This window comes from Rhodnius prolixus, unplaced genomic scaffold (genome assembly GCF_049639745.1).
Source record: "Rhodnius prolixus isolate KJV_2025 unplaced genomic scaffold, Rpr scaffold_3, whole genome shotgun sequence".
Taxonomy (NCBI): domain Eukaryota; kingdom Metazoa; phylum Arthropoda; class Insecta; order Hemiptera; family Reduviidae; genus Rhodnius; species Rhodnius prolixus.
Window position 1 is genome coordinate 37168459 of NW_027411603.1, and position 17240 is coordinate 37185698.

General features: G+C 31.0%; 1 long non-coding RNA gene across 2 annotated transcripts; it reads left to right on the forward strand.

The window, feature by feature from the left end:
- The first annotated feature begins 417 nt into the window (after positions 1–417).
- Positions 418–6043, forward strand: LOC141452604 (uncharacterized). 2 transcript variants are annotated; one of them, XR_012457497.1, is made up of 4 exons: positions 418–1427; positions 2243–2885; positions 2968–3425; positions 5610–6043. It is a non-coding gene; the product is annotated as an uncharacterized lncRNA (long non-coding RNA). The 2 variants fall into 2 exon arrangements; XR_012457496.1 differs by lacking the exon at positions 5610–6043 and having other exon boundaries at positions 2968–3953.
- The last annotated feature ends 11197 nt before the right edge of the window (positions 6044–17240 follow it).

Genomic DNA, 17240 nt, shown 5'->3' on the forward strand with positions numbered 1-17240 from the left:
AATATATTTTCCATGAAAAGGAGCTTTAGTCTTAAATTTTTTTAACAATGAAGCCATTGTCGTCCCAAATTAATATTTTGTCCAGTGATTCATAACACTACTAGCTATTCATGGAATTAATTTTAAAATTTTAAAATATGTACTTTTTAAAAAAATTAAAATTTTAAATTTAAATTTAACAAACTTTATTTATCCTAACCCATATGGTGTCGCACATCACAGGAAAGGGCATTATATATGCTATAAAATGACACCAATCCCAAGTCTGTAGCTCAATTAGGAAAGCTTCTACAGTAATTCAAAAACACGGGGTTCCCTGTTTTTCAGCCCATTTTTGGCAACTTTACAGCCCTGTAACTCATAAACCAGTTGACATATCACAGTAAAATTTCATATTTTTCCAAGTCTATACCAATAGTACCCATGTGCCAAATTTCAAGAAAATCCGAGATGGTCAAAAATGGTCTTTTTTTGTGTTGATTTGACATGGAATGACCCTGAAGAAGAATTTTGAGCGCTAAATTACAGCCTCTGAGAAGATCTATTCGTAATATAGAGTTTCTGTGTGTTTTAGATATTGAGCCAAAGTGTTGCACACATACAGATATAACCGCAACAATTCTCTACAAAATAGTTTCATTATACTCACAAAAGACAAGTCAGAACTTGGCATTTCAGCAGACCAAGAAATTATCACCATATTTTAGGGAAGTTTTTTAGATAGGGGACCGAAGTTTAAGATAACCTTCCCTTTACCAATTATTCTAGCAAAGAGAGAAATAAAAATGTCTTTTTAACATGTTAGCTATTTTAATTACAGAATAACAATTGGTATGGAAATCTTTTTAATGTATCAGGGATCTAGAGAAATGACAGAATGGGAGATAGTTTTTAAAAACTTTTTTTGAGTGGAAGGAAAAATACCTGCTCCAATTGCAATCAATTTGCAGTATTTACAAGACCACAGTCCTTTTTTTTTTTTTAAATCCAAGAATAAACTCCTTAATGCTTTTTTTTATTTTGTCTGAGCAAAAAATGCTAAGAGATAGACTGGCATTGACTAAAATAGGCACAACATACAAGACAGATGAAACACCAATAGTGTCTCGTATAGCAATTGCATGCTCACTTCGCGGTAGACCAATTATTGTAGGTAGACTCAACTAACGTTAGTGACAGGTTTTATTAAAAAAAGATGACTAAACACACTGAATTCTTGATGATGACGTGTAATGTCTGCTCTAGACCGTATTATCATGAAATTAGTTGCCATTTCCTAGTTTAGTAAATGTGTACTTCGGTTATCTCATTCTGTGCAATTAATTTCACTAAATTTACATTTGTTTTAATGAAAAGTGTCATCGTTGGCACTTTGTGCTCTTTCTAGGTGTGTCTGAATGATGTTTTACAATTGAACACAAATCAAGGTTAGTAGCTATGACAATGATAACTGACGTAATTATTATTTACAAAAAGTTCTGTGCGTTAATAATACTTTTTTTAAGATGATGTTAGAGTGGTTAGTGATTTATTAGAAGTATTAACTGATGCAGAGGTTAGATATTTTTATTACACTGTTTTGAGTTGGTTTATTAAGTCAGATGAGCTTAAGTTTCTATTTCAATTATTATAAACTAATTCCCTAATCGTTATAGAATGTTAATGTCGTAGATACATTGTTCACAAAACTCATTTACAATTTTAATTGGAATGGTTGATTGAGAGACATGATTTGGAAAATGCTAGGTTTGGCCTAGGCACCACCTGGAGCAGTAATGGTCTTTCTCATCTTGCAAAGAATTGTTCTTTTTCGATAAATATCATTGTTCACTTTATTATGTTTTTATTTTTAGTTAACTGGAAAAGGGCAACTTCTATGTTTTGGTAATTAACGGCAATTATGTGCTTTCTTTTGCCTATTTATGTGTTGAAAATTAGCTGTATTTTTTGAGATGTAAAATGGTCAACTTTTAGCTTTCAAAATTCAAATATACAATGAATCAAGTTTCTTAATGTTCTGGTAAATTGAAGAGAACACATTCTAAATTTAATGCAGGAATTTATTACAAGTAAATTATTTTTACAAGGAGTTTTTTTAGATATAGATAAGTTGCTCGTCTAAATTTAACATTAGGGTGAAGGATAGAAGCCAGACATGGATAGATCCACAAAGCTAAAACAATGCAATGACTTTTTTCTCGTCCAGCATTCTAATCTGTTTTGGATTTTTATTAATTTACAGAGAAAGGTTCAGTATTATTGTCTGGAGAAAATATGGCTATTTAAAGAAACAACCACCGACTGTTTGATAGTTGGATTAATAATATGCTAAGAGGATGAAATACTGTATAGCAAAAATTAATGTGAAGTTAGGATTTTAGTTCTTCAACAAGAGAAGATATATCATTGAGCTTAATCTCAAGGAACAACAATACAAATATTAAATATTATGATGGACACACATTCAAGATTTAAAAAATATTAAAGCTTGATAATAATTCATACAAAAGTTGTATATTAATGTAAAATAATTTAAAGGGCACTCTTTGTTAGGCTTTAACAGTATAATAATAAGAATTATATAATTTATTAATTGTATTCATTCAAAACAGGTCGGTAGTGTCCAACAAATAGATATAGAAGAACTCTGTAAGATTTAAAAAAGAAGCAAGTCATAAAAAATAGGGAAGGTTGTCTTTTAAATGGGACCTTGCCAATTTGAAAAAAAATAGGACAATTCATCTAACAAATATGGAATTTCCATTTGAACTTCGTTGAAATAGAAGTAGTATTATATTAATTTTTGTCATGGCGATGATGTGCTTGTACAGAGGGCGAACTAATAGTGCAATTATAAGAATTAATTAAATGATTTGTACTTTTACGTGAGTAAAAATTAATTAATTTTATATTATTCATTAAACACTAATAATATTTTGTTACACGATTACATTTTGTTTTATTTAGTTTCAGTTACATCAGTTTATTAACACTACACATAATAAATGGAATAAATAACCCTAATAAAAGTGCATGTTGCAAAAGTTAGTGCAATGTGTATTATTTTTATTTTTAGTAAATAAAGGGAAGAAACATAACGAAGAAGCTGCTCATTGCGGCGGATGCCAGTTCCCGTGACCTCTAACCAATTACTGCCAAGTGCACGACCGTGTGTGTGAGTGCATTGTATGCATTTTTATGTTATATTTCTCAAAGAAGTTAACCGAGTTGGAACATCCACTTTTCTACTACATGACTAAGGAAGGTCTGAAATTTACATGCTAGAAGTCTGTCTACACCGCCAACCAAATGGAACGATGGGTGTTGGATTGTGAAGTGGTGCTCCACTTTATCTGTTCACTTTGTAAATTCACATTTGCTGAGTACGGAGTAATACGGAGGCAACATGAAGACTGGACCCAAAGGTAATTGTCTCAGTAATGTCTGATACTGATGTGATGCTGTTATTAAATAAATTGACTTTCCCTGCTGCAAACGATTTTAATGTTTTCCGTCCTAAACTAGTAACACAAAACAAACTACTTTGTAAACAACTTTGTTGCTACTTATGTGCACCTTTAAAAAAAAGCGATGGGATGTGCAAATCATTCCAATTATAATCTAACCCAATCCTTTCTGTCTAAAATCTACAATCCTCATATATCTCCAACAAAACCGTACATTATAAGGTCTCTTGAAAAAAAAAAGAAATGGATGCAAATGACATCAGATGACGATGTAACTTCTGAACTAGTGTGAAAAAATATTTTTCAATTATTTAATTAGCTAAATTGAAGTAAAAATATTCTTTAGAGTAACTTCTGAAGCAAGAACATGTTTTAAAGATGTTTTAAAAAAGAAGAGCACATCAGACACGTCTTCAATTCACGCATGGATTATTGCAAGAAGCAATAATTCATGAAAGAAAAATTGATGCTCTTATTAAATTATATTTCAACCAGATTTTGTATTATTTTGTTTGTTTTTTATTTTTTAATTTCTTGCTTTTACCAAAGGAATCAAATCTCTGAAGGTTGACCTAGACTATTTTACTTTAAAAGATAACCAGATAAAAATTTATGTTTAAAGAAGGTAAAATTTTGACGCCACCTACTAGTTTTGGTTAAATTAATTCATCCGAACACATTTGTAGCACCTTGATGACTACAAAGTAGAATACTTAGATGGAATGGCGCCATAGTAATGATAATTTATAGATTTTGTTTATTATTTTATTTATAGCTAAGATACTAATGAAAATCGTGGAATTATTACTTTGAGTTAAATCCATTCTGCTAAATACAATGTTGCACAGCTATTTATGATCACATAAACAATTGCGCATTTAATATTTGATATCGAAATAATAAAATAAATTAAAACAAAAATTATTATGTAAATTTTATTGAAAAATGGGCGGAAGTCGGTCGCCAATACTTTTACTTTTCTTTGTGCTGCAACCATAAAGAGATTCTAAAGATGGATGTAACACTTATATATGGTATTGAACTTGATAAATCGTGAGAGGTGGTTACTATGGCTGAGAGCGTAAGAGGTGTTACACAATACATATTTAAGTTCTACCTCACGATAATTTAAAAACAACAACCTGCAAACTCATTTCAACTTATCCATCCCAATCTGTTCTCTTTACGCTTTTTTTTTTTACTTATAATAAAAACTTTTTAATATTCAAAACATTACTTTGCTTAGGTAAAAAATATTATAACTTTTAATCTGGAAATGCTTTTCTTTTTTATGAATTGGAATTGGAAAATAGAGATGAATTATTCAAACGATGGAACATTAACAGTTATTGCTAAACTAATGCTCCAAATATTGCAACCTTGCAGAGAAACTTGTTAAGTATTATGTAAAGAATATGCAAGAATAGGTACCAAAATTGCTTAGTATAAAGTATTTGAAGAACGTCGTATATGAGATTTCAAATAAAGCCAAAACACAGCATCTTAAAAACAAAATGTTCCTTGATTTTTTCCACATTCGGAAATCCACGGATCCATTTTCAGTCTTATACATTATAATATCCGTGAGAAGATAGACGTACGGCAATCACCAATAAAGCCATAGAAACCAACCAAATTAAATGCAATTAATCAGCATTTTAAACTGCATAATCATAATTTGTGTGTAAACAACTAATAAGAATAACTATTCATCTATTAACTATTATTATTCATCGCTCAAGATGACAAAATAATTTGTAAGTACCCAAGTTTAGAAATCAAATTTTGGTTATATTTTTCTAAAACTAAAACTCATGTTTCCAAATAATATAACCTTGTTGATATGAATATGAGCGTAATGGGAACCCGGAGTTCTCCTTGGTCGTAATTCAAGTATTCCTATTATTAAAAATCTGTATACGTTAAGTAAAATTTACTTAACATCTCATTTTTCTTAGATCTCCAAATGTCTGTAGTTTGTTCTTAACAAGTCCTTGCGCTGTGTTACTGTCGCATTAAAAGAACTGCCAACTTGTAGGAGAGTAAAATCACAAGTCTTCTAAATGCCTACACCCTCATCTTCTACACCCAGATCAGATTGCAAATATTAAAATTGACATTAAAAAAAACCTTTGTATGCAGCAGCAGCTAAAACTTAAGTTCAAGGATGGTGAAGACCTGCCCCAGAGGATGGATCACAGAGGCATTCAGCCCTCCCAGTTCCCATCGCCAAGCAGACTGAAGACAGCCTTCGATATTGTTGCAAGGAATCAATGTTGAAAAGTATAAAAATTGAAGGAATAGTATTAAACATTGCAAAAGGAAGAAACGATAAAGTAAAAGAAAAGAATGATTATTCTATATCTTCAAAGTCGTGTTCAAACCTTTATTGTTTTGCAATGATTATCAAATCTAATCTGAATGGAGTTGATGAGTTGATGTCTTTTCATTGATGCTGTTTGTTTTTTCTTTAAAAAAAATGTATTAATTCTCTTCTTTAACTGATAAATTGTTTAAAAAGTAATTTTATTTTGAAATAAGAAGAATAAAACTTTTAAAAAGCAAAATAGCACACAAATAGAGCATCTAGAGACTATTTCTGCGTTTAAAAATGTATTATCATTGTCCTAAATCTTGAAATAAAATAAAAATTTATATTCTGGACACAATCTATTAAATACCAATTAAATTTTATTATTGTAAGATGCATCATTCTAATTCCCACTTCACATTGGTAAACCTTTTTATAGACTATATCATTTTTAAAATCCAAATTAGTTAAATGAACAATAAAATAATTAACCCTTCTAATAAATTAATCACGTTTCATGAATCATCATTTCATCACAAAACATTTAACACGATTTCCACTAGTAGTTTGTAAGTGAAATAGTTTGGCCTCGAATAAGGGTCTATGGTGAATCTTCGCACGACACTATGTTTAGTTAGCCAACTTTAAACATCTGAATAACTACGTGGTAGTGGATATTTTGTTTAGGGTTACTGTTTGAATTGAGTTAAAGAGAAGTTTGTTATTCTCTTTTCTTATTAATGAAGTATTATTGTATACAGAATATCTTTAATTTAGTAATATCTACCTAATTTGGAGATTATTCAAGGGTTAATGCTTAACTTCATTTTGACCATCAAGGTAGATTGAGAGATAATAATAATTGAGATAATGAATCAATGCTTACATCTGCGAATAAAGAAAGTTGAAATCTACATTCATCTGGTTCTATTCAAGATTTACAGGAATTTTTTTTCAACAAACAGGAAATGTTGCAATCACAATTAAATTTTATCTGAAATACAAGCCATGCTTTGCAGGTTTAAACTTAGTTAAAGAAGCCAAGTCTTATTATAAGAACAATTACAAAAACTTTTCAGGTTTCTTGTAATTTTCTGTTTTAAATAATGTTTTGATTATATTGAATTTGGTGCAATATGTAGGGAAGGGATTAGCTCAGAGGTTAGTGCACTGGTCCACCGCCTGGAGATCCCGGGAGATTATTTTTTGTTCTTTCTAGAAGCCTCCTACAGTTTACTGTCCGGGATACACTGTTAGAAGGCCGAAAGTACATTGAAAAAGGCTCCAAGCGCTCTTGACCTCAGTGATGGCTTTAATTGAAAAGAGAAAAAACAAAATTGAGTAAAATCATTCCCAAAAAATAGTTGTGCCACTAGAGGCAACTAAAAATGTTACTTTAAATACAAATTTATATTAGATGTTGAATGCTTGAGTCAGCTAAAACATTATTTTACTTGTCCACATTATTCATTAATTTGTAATAATCGCATAGATACATCTAGTTTGACAGTTTCTTTCAGATGGACGCTAGAAAGCGGCCAGCAAAAATTTAATGATTTAAGATTATAAATAAATGAAATTTTCATTGGTATAATAATTATTTTATTTATTATTTAAGGGATGATTCCATGGAGTCTTGACAGGCCACTCTCTGTTATTATTTAACAATAATTTAAATTTTACATCAATATTTCTATCAATTATCTTTAGGTAAGCTTAATATTGACATTTCGTCTTTGTGATGAATATGAACAGCAATATATTGAGTGTTACTGTTTAATGTCATAAATAATTATTATTTCCATCCAATAATGAGTTAGGACGCTCCAATTTCAACATCCATTTGAAAATACTGGTACATTGAAATTTAATTATGAAAGAACTAAATTATAATTGGCTGCGTGAAATTTTCTCATGAACTACACATCACGAACAGTATGTATGTGATTGTACACCTCACCACTCTATCTTCTTTTGTGTTTATTTTTTTGATTGTAATTGATGCAACTTGGATTTAAGTGTGTCGGTAATGCTAACAACAGCGTCATGATTAAAACACACGTCCTTCGGCTACAATATCCAACCTTAATGCAACAATCAACGCAATCAGGAAGATGCAGCTGTGATTATTACAATTTAACAATATTGTATAATATCTTACGTAGAATATGGCAATTTGAGTTATTAAAAATTTCTCTGTGAGTTGTGAGAAATTTAGAGAGAAGTGATAGAATGTTGGAACTATTAGAATATGTAGAATGAGGATTGGTTGTGGATATTAGTAAGGAAGTGGAAGATATAGAAATCATTTAAAGATAGTACTAAAGGAAATTGATATGGGTGTGACAGTTCAGGAGAATGCCGGAGAAAAGATGACTGAAAGGGTGAGAAAATAAATCCACCGAGAAGTGAGGTTCTGAAAGGGGTTGGAAGAAGAGATTGAGAAAGTGATGAAGTGGCTAGTGAAAGAATTCTCAGGACTTCCTTATTTAGCCGAGAAAGAAATCAGGGGCTTCTGCTTTCTCAAACTAGGGATGAGATTTTTAAGAGCATATTTTCCACTTTTTTTTTAAGAGATAGAAAATGAATGTCTCCTTTTCTCTAAGGCATTTTCTCAGCATAGGTTTTAATAGCATGAATTTCAGCCAGGAAAACTGTGCAGTTAATGAGAAGAGAATTTCAAAGAATCTTTCTGGTTTATTATCCAGATGTTATTGTTTGGTTTGTGAACGGTCCCGTCTGTAACCTGACCCTTGACCACAAGTTCACAAACAATTGGTGTTCAAAACTGTAATTTGGATCCCAGTCATGGGATTAAAGCAGGACCCAGACCATCTAGACAATGTCTGTATTTTTGCAGTGCACAAATGCGGTAATGGAAGTTATATAAATGTTTCACATTGCAGTTTCCATTTAAATTTGCTTTGAACACAAATGGTTACAGGTGGGCATATTGTATCATCATGATCGACCATATTTTATGTACATACAAGCGTACTAATATTATTAAATAAAAATATCAGGCCAAATAAAACACCATCTTCACACTGTGATAACAGCTAATGAAAGCATATTTTCTATCAACCATGCAGCATATTTACTTCCTGCAATGAATTTATTATTTTCTTTTAGTTCCACCCACGACTATAAGAAGTAGAAGATGAAGGCAGTGACGAAGAGTATGAAGATTGCCTAAAGGAAGGAAGACCTCACGCAAAGGTCATTCTACAACGGCGCGCTGACATGTTTCACAATATCCTATCCATGTTGTGTGTAGATTAGAGGAACCCCAAATCTTTTGTACAGTACAATGAGAAATACAATCCACATAGTAGTAACTACTTGTCTTTGTTGATTAATAACAAATGTAACTCACAACCCAATTACACAATTCTATCCTATTGTAGAGCATTTTTCAATAACATTACATACATCATAAACTCTGCTTTCTGTTTTCTGATGTTCGAAAGCGAAAAAAAAGAAGACAAATAATTTACTAACGATGTTTGCCAATACGTTGCAAACGTATGAAGAAACTAATATCTATAAAGTAAATAATGCTTCAGTTTATGTTTCTGTTACTCTACTCTACAAACACAATGCCTAATTGTTACAGAAAAATTGCTTACAAGTTTATTTATTGAAGAAAAATTAAAGGGAAAAGCTTAATATTTTGTTCCCACTTCCTATAATAGGTTATTATTTATCTTAAAGAATATGATCACTAAATTTGCTAATCGTATCATAGTATCAAATTTTAATATATCAAAGTGTAACTTAAAAAGTTAGAATAACATTGTAGTTGAGTGTGACTTGGCTTTTATTATTATTTTAATATTCAGGCGTGCAAATTTACAATTAATTAGTGAGTTTATTTAAAAAGGGAATTCTTCTAGTTAATTGTCTTCTTAATGTGTTAAAATTTATTATTTTTAGAAATCATGAAAAGTTTTTATTGAGTGTGGGAAAAGATTGTGAGCGACTGTCAAGTAAAAAACAAGACTCATAATCGAGAAGTTTTATGGTCGAAACTGTAATACCTGTCTTCTGTATGAGTTGAGGCTTGTCTTTTTTCCAACCCTTAGTCTATTAGGGTTGAGAATAGTTTCGTTCTTTGTCTTTGGGTGGCGTTGGGGATGGAATACGATGGGTTATTTTGAAGCTCTTCTACAATCTCCTTTACAAGCCTTGTGCAGGAATCTGCCAACATTAGTAATAATGATATATTCACAACATAAAATTATTTAGATCCATTTTCTTACATTAAAGGTTCTAATAAATTTAACGTTTGGAAAACAATCCATCGACTATCATTCTGCTATTACAAACTATGCTAGTATTATTCTATTTATTCCTAACAGAAATAGGTGATTTGGTTTGTCTCACTGATGTTGATGTCTCCCGGATTTCTATTTATGAGAATTCATTTCAAAGAAATAGTACTAGGCTAAAAAGAATAACATTTTGTTTACCTTTTATTACTTTAGTAACTTTAATAACCAGACATATCAATATTATTGAGCAGGGTGATTTTTATAAATAATGTCTAGAAATGAAAAACATTTTTCCCTTGATATTGTTCAAATCAAGAATATTTTTAGTACAAAATTGTTAAGGATGCGGCAGTTTAAGATTTATTAAGTAAATTACGAAATTTCTCAAAGTCCTTACATCATGACTTTCTCGCAAAATACCGTGATGCCACGTAATGTCTCTCTACATTTCAACAAACTACATAACTAATTTGTAGTTGACCCTTTTAGTCTTACACAAAATTTTTTTATTAAATTTACTTATTATATGTAAATATTCTTAAATTACAAAAATATTTGGTTCTCTTACTAGAATCATGTAGTTAATTTATTTGTAATAATAACTTTATAAGTTGAAACCACATCTCTAAATTTTCCAAATCTTTGTGGAGGAAACTGGTGCTTTACCTACATTTTGAACTTTATCTACCATCTTTTTGATGTACATAATTTTATTATCATTACCTAATAACCGTAAGAAATAATTTCTGTCCAATCATTTAATTGCTCAAAGAAATGCTAGGAAACTTTTAGCTCTTTAATTTAATTGGTTTTTATACACCTTTACCGCTTGAAGTTAAGTTTCCAATTCAATTTAATTGCTCATATTCTGCATTTTATACCATATTATGATTATCACTCATTCTGTTTAATAATAAACTCTGATAGGAAAGGATAAGCAGATTGGTTAGCTTATTCTGAATTCCGAGAGGACATCTCGGAATTGATTCCAGCTGCTGGTCCTTAGATTTTCTCTTTCTAGGAGCTTCTTATAGTCACCGACTGGTGATGAGCAGTGTTGTCTCTCACGAAATAATACTGTTCAGAGGCCGGCTATATGCCCTGGACGCCAATGAGCTCAGCGTTAATGATGCACCTTAAATTAAAACAAATTAATAAATAATAAACTCTGATCTGTCTCCTTCTACAGATAGTGATAGTTATGACATCACTATTGGTGGTTAAAAAGTATTCACATTCACTCACTACACTAAATAATAATTATTTACGTTTTTAGTTGAAACATAAAAATATAGCATAACACAGTAAATTACACGTTAAGCTTAAGGTTGTACAATATTGAGTGATTTTTGTTTTTTTTTTGGCATTTCAGTTAAATATAAGTACAGGTCGAGGTTATTCATGTGTGGCCGTGTGTATGTGTGAATCTAGACACGATTTCCCTCTTTTAAAACAAATTACTATCAATGTATACACTCTATATTTGTATTTAATTTTCAACTTCATTTAAATACTATTAGTTGATTATTAATGGTAGATTAGGCTTAAATGTGAGCCTCCAATTTTACATTCATCTCTTCAGGCTCAGTAATTTACTGTGCTAAATTTATTCTGCAATTACTGTAATTCCAATTAACAACTCTTCTTCAGTTACTAAACTTTAATTGGACAATTGGCCTTATATACTGACTGTATCTGACGCAGATGATTGGGGCATAACCTTTCTTTTATGCCTTAAAGGAGACAGAAAGTTCTTTTAAAACAAATTTCTTAAATCGTTTCTGGAACAGAAAAGCTTACTAGCTCTATAGGTTAGCGTCAGCCAAAAGCTTTGGTTGCAAGGGAAGAACTGCTCTTATTGAATACCTGCAACAGGTGTTCCATTTGTAATTTTGATTACCTACTTTAAGGTTAAATTGGATCATACCAGTTTTCTGGCCTTCACTGTTTTAATATTTAGTTTTAACATTATCTGTTGGACGTTGTTTCCAAATTTTTCTTTTAGAACTACTGGGTTCACAAGAGAAGTGCGCGGTAAATCCGTCGACAAGTTTTTTTTACTTAGAATTTTTTCTAGTTATTCTAGATCTAAGGTAAGCATTGCTCTGTTCGCCTGAATGGGCCTCACGGGACAATGTTTTAGATAAAAAAAATAACCAAAATCAATTCCCATCTCAATGAAATGTATCTACAGAATAATATTTGAGACATGTGTAAAAACTAATATGTATTATTATTATTACAAAATATCAAACATTAAGCAATCGTTAAGTTGATTTCTTAACGTTTTAAGCTCAAACTGCTTTCTACTCGGCCGCAACTCTGTTTTGGGTAGTAATCCACAAAGTGTGTGCTTTTTTAAAGTAATTTTATCGTGCAGAAAACTTCTGAAAATTTCATAAAAATGGTATCAGGTACGTTGAAGCAGTAAACTATTTTATGAAAGTAATTTTAAGTCATTTTTAGTACAAAAAAATGTATTTCGTCCGACTGAGACCCATTCAGACAAACACCGATTTCTTGTGGTCTTATTTTCAGCATAGAGTAGCTAGTAGAAATTTGAACAATTAATAAATTAATTGATTAATTATTTAATAATTAATTAGTAATTAGTAATTCATTTATAAAGTAATCACTTTTTTATTAGGTTTGTTAGATGCGTTCATTGACTGCAAAATCTTGACTTGTTTTTCTTTATAAGCATGATTGTTCGACGATTTTTGAACAAGTTGCTGAAAATAATTTTTCTTTTTCTGTTTCCTCGATCTTCAGCGCTAGGAGTTTTTTCAGTGGACTGCTGAACACGGAATCACCACGAGAAACCCATTACACTAGTCACTGAGCTTTATATTCTCCTCCCTCCTAATGTTTGACTATTTTAGTTTATTTTGCTGAATGAGAAAATAATGAGGATAATCATAAGTAATTGTTTTTACCACAATACGTTGACGGTCTCTGATTTTGAAGAATAGGAGGTTAGCGCGAAGAAAAGTTTAACTTTTTTAGGAATTTGGGCGATGCAGTGACTGAATTATTGGACAGGTTGTAACTAAAGTTTGTTTTTAAGAACTACTCAAATAATAACGAAACTTTGCTCAGATAAATAGTATTAGACCGAGTTCTAATCATTTAAGTTTTTATTTCACAACGCTTGCCATCTTACAGCCCACTCTTTTACATAATGGGTAACCAATAATTCACGGTGATGCATCCAAAATAGTGCCATTGCGTCATTCACGGCACTCATTCAAAATACACTCTAAAAAAAGCATTTCACAATACTATTCTGTCCATCCGCTTAGTTGATGAATCTTATTGTGTTCAACCAGAAAACAATTTGAAATAACAATTTTTGGCTAGAGTGTTAAAGACCGTAATTCAACTTGTAATAAATAAGATTTGTAATGATTACACATTGGTTTAAGAGCAATTCACCTGATGAGAAAACAATCTTTGCTTTATATAGATTAATAAGTGACCTACGTTTGAAGCACTTAGAGATTGTTCAGTTTTTAGCACTATGAACAAAACTTTTTTCATCAATAAACCAAAGGCAATCTCTTCCTTAAAATTTTAATCTTTAAAACATAAAAAATTAATTACATATCGCAAAAATTATAAAGCGAAATACACTTTTGTTAGATGTAATTAAAATTAAATAGTAACACTAATAATGCTGGTATCAACCGTTCATTCGAAGCTTCCTTAAACTGTTCAGATATCTACATGAAAAATAATCTCATTATAATTTAAGTCTTGAAGTTTCATTAACAGTATAAAAAGATTAATTGTTTAATAAAATTGCTCACAATGTTGCTAATGATAGAAGTAAACAAAATTATATAATATTCAAATAATTAGGTACGTATTTTGTTGAGGCGAAAACATTTTATTCCTCCTACACAATTAGACATAGTTATGTGTATTATTTTTTTTATAATTAAATAAGAATTTCTTACACAATACTAAATTAGGTACAATTATTTTGTAAAAATAAAAGTCAAAGTTATAAAGGTTAAATTTTACCGTTTAACTAACAAAACTAATTCATGGCTTGTTTATTCATAAAACTAAGGCTCTCAAAATTGAAAAAACTCCAATTTTTTTGTGGAAATGACTATTTATTAAGTACTAAATTTTTGTTTTTCTGAACAATATTTTGATTTTTCTAGATCTGTTCATTTTATAGAGTTTTTTCAAATGTACCATTTGAATTTGCTGCAATATCTCTTTAATTTTTATTTTTTTTTATTTGTATAAGAAAATCTACTTTAGCCAAATAGGCCTTGTTTGAAACGTTTTTGATGAATGATCTACTCACAAACCAAATCAAAGTATCCTCTTAAATATTAGTAAAAATTCCCTATATAATGAATATTAATTTATATAACCTCCAGAATTATTTTCCATGTGGTTTTTAATAAGAACAAAGAAGCCAGTCTTTATTAGTTAAGTGTTTATTCAGGATTTCTCTTCTAGCGCTGAAATTATTCCTTTATAACTAAATATAATTTCTATCCCAAGCTGGCACAGGAATCTATAATTAGGAATACAGAAACATTTCAACAAACATTTCCCAGTTTACTAGAAATCTGACGTCTATTTACTCCACAAATTATTAAACAATATATTAGATTGAAATTAGTATTAATTACTCCGAATTTCAACAATTAATTAAGTTTCATGTGGCCTTCTAAGAATTATGCAAAATCTGACATTTCATTTACTTTATTGTAATAATAATTATTGATTTATCTTTGCAGTTCGTGCTAGTGTAATTATGCAAGAAAGGGGCTTTATTGATTGGCAGTTTTGGATGATGATGCTAAATGGATCTGTTTAAATTTGATTATGTTTATTCTGATACTATTTATAAGTTTATAATATATTTAACGAAAATTAGTTTTAGCAGAAATTGTTGGTAGGCTGAAGCATGTCTTTAATACACAAAGAAGGAAGCGTCTTTTTTTGTCCACCTCATATAATAATATTTACTAGTACTGCTTCCAAAACAATAATCAATGACAAAATTGAAAAATATTTGTATGGAAAGTTATTGAACTTTAAAGTGTTTAAATTACAAACTAAATTTTAGTTATTATGAGCCGAAATTACAAATTGTATGTGAATGCTGTCAAATGAAATGAATAAATTACGCTACAAAATATTTTATTACTAGGTACAAAACATAAGAACGTATTGTTTCCATTTTTTGTTTAAAGTGGTAACATGTAATTTATTGTTGAGAAATTAGTAGTTACTTAATAAAAAGAACATTACAACTTTAATGTGAGTAAAGTAATAAAATATTAAGGTAACTACACAACCAACTACTTGGCCGTTAGCAGTCAGGTAGTTGAGCGGTACGAATTGGAAAGACTTAACGTAGATTCAAAAAAATTCTGTTGTGAAAACCCATGGCTTTTTCTGACTGTATTTATTGTGAGTAAATTTTTAGCTGCGAATGACACATTTTCTTGGACTTGGCAATTTTGGAACTCTGCAAGTACGAAAATTGGTAGTTCTTTCTGTTGAGAGGGGTGAATCAACTAGAGTCTAGTTACTAGACGGTGCCGTAAAAGATGTCCATTGTCGCCGTAATTTAGATTTACTGGCCCATTCCTTCAAAATCTAATATAACACGACAAAATTTTGGAAAATTTTGTTGATAGATTCATGTTCCTACCGAAGAAGTTGACTTAAGCCAATTAAGTCTTGTCTTAGTCTTAGAATTTCCTAATTAATGTACTTACGAGGTGTGGCTATTAAATAACGAGACTGTTGCTGCTACAGAAAAACTATGCATGCGTCAAATCTTAACGACCGACAGCTGTGCAGCGTAAAGCCTTCTCTTTCGATTGCAGAGTCTCACGTGTTTGTAGAGGAAATCTGTCTGACCGGAACCGTCGTTTGTGTAAGAGGTGTTAGTTTAGTTTTGCCGAAAACATGATACTACACATGTAATAGAGCAACGAATTATCGAGAAATTTCACATCAAAACTTGATAAAACCGCTACTGAAACTTATCTTTTATTAAAAGAAGTTTATGAATGTTAATCACGTGCGCGAGTTTTTGAATGATAAAAGGGTTTCCAAGATGGCCGAGAAGACGTCGGAGATGATGACCGTCCGGGTCGCCCTTCCACGTCAAAAACGGATGAAAATATCGATTATAATTAATCAACATTACTACCGTGAGGTGCTTGCTCAACTCCATGAATGCGTAAGGAAAAAACGACCCGATTTGTGGAAGAACATGCCGTGGGTTCTCCATCAATACAACGCGCCGGCTCACACTTCATTGTCTGTCAAGACGTTTCTAGCCAAATACAACATCCCAGTTTTAGGCCAACCGTCTTATTTGCCTGACCTGGCCCAGGAGTTCACAGAAAAAGACTTCCAGCACTGTTTCGAACAATGGTAAATTCGCATGGAGCGTTGTAGGGATAGGGGAGGGGTGTATATTGAAGGTGATAATAACTAAATATGTATAAATTTAAAATAGAATGTTTTACAGCAATAGTCTCGTTATTTAATAGCCACACCTAGTATATAATCTACATTACAATTACATTTTTTCGTTTAGCATATTATTGGAAAAGTTTTAATTTAATTTACTCAACTGGTAAAGAGATTTGATTTTTCTCTGGTAACGTTTTTTTGTAAATTCTAAATCAAAACAATTTTGATTCACCATTGATTGCAGCAAAGAGCAGAAATTATGTCAGCAAACTGGGCTTTAAAAGTTCAACAAACGTAAGAATAGAATATAAGTAATATGAAACTTGCTGTCAGTGGCTTTCAAAGAATAAAAGGGAAGTCATGTCTATTTTTCAGGCATACTTTATCCTACATGATCAGGATGAGAAATCAAGCCATTTAGTAAATGACACAACCAAGTTATTTATATAGACTAAAGATTCCAAATAGCTTATGTCATCAAATCAGCAAAGGTAAGAGTGAATATCTGTGCTCAGCAGCTAATGTCGTGTAGTTTGTAAGTGAAACTACCCTCAGTAGTTTAGGAGACATGCACTGCCGTATACCATGCACCCGCCCTCCATAATGTAACATGCTCGTCCATGCGGAGAGTTTAATCTTAACATCTCCAGAAGACTCCCATACAACTCGTCTTTTTAAATTCCAATCTTCTTCTTCTTCAGTTACGACCAGGAAGGAAGAGCCAAC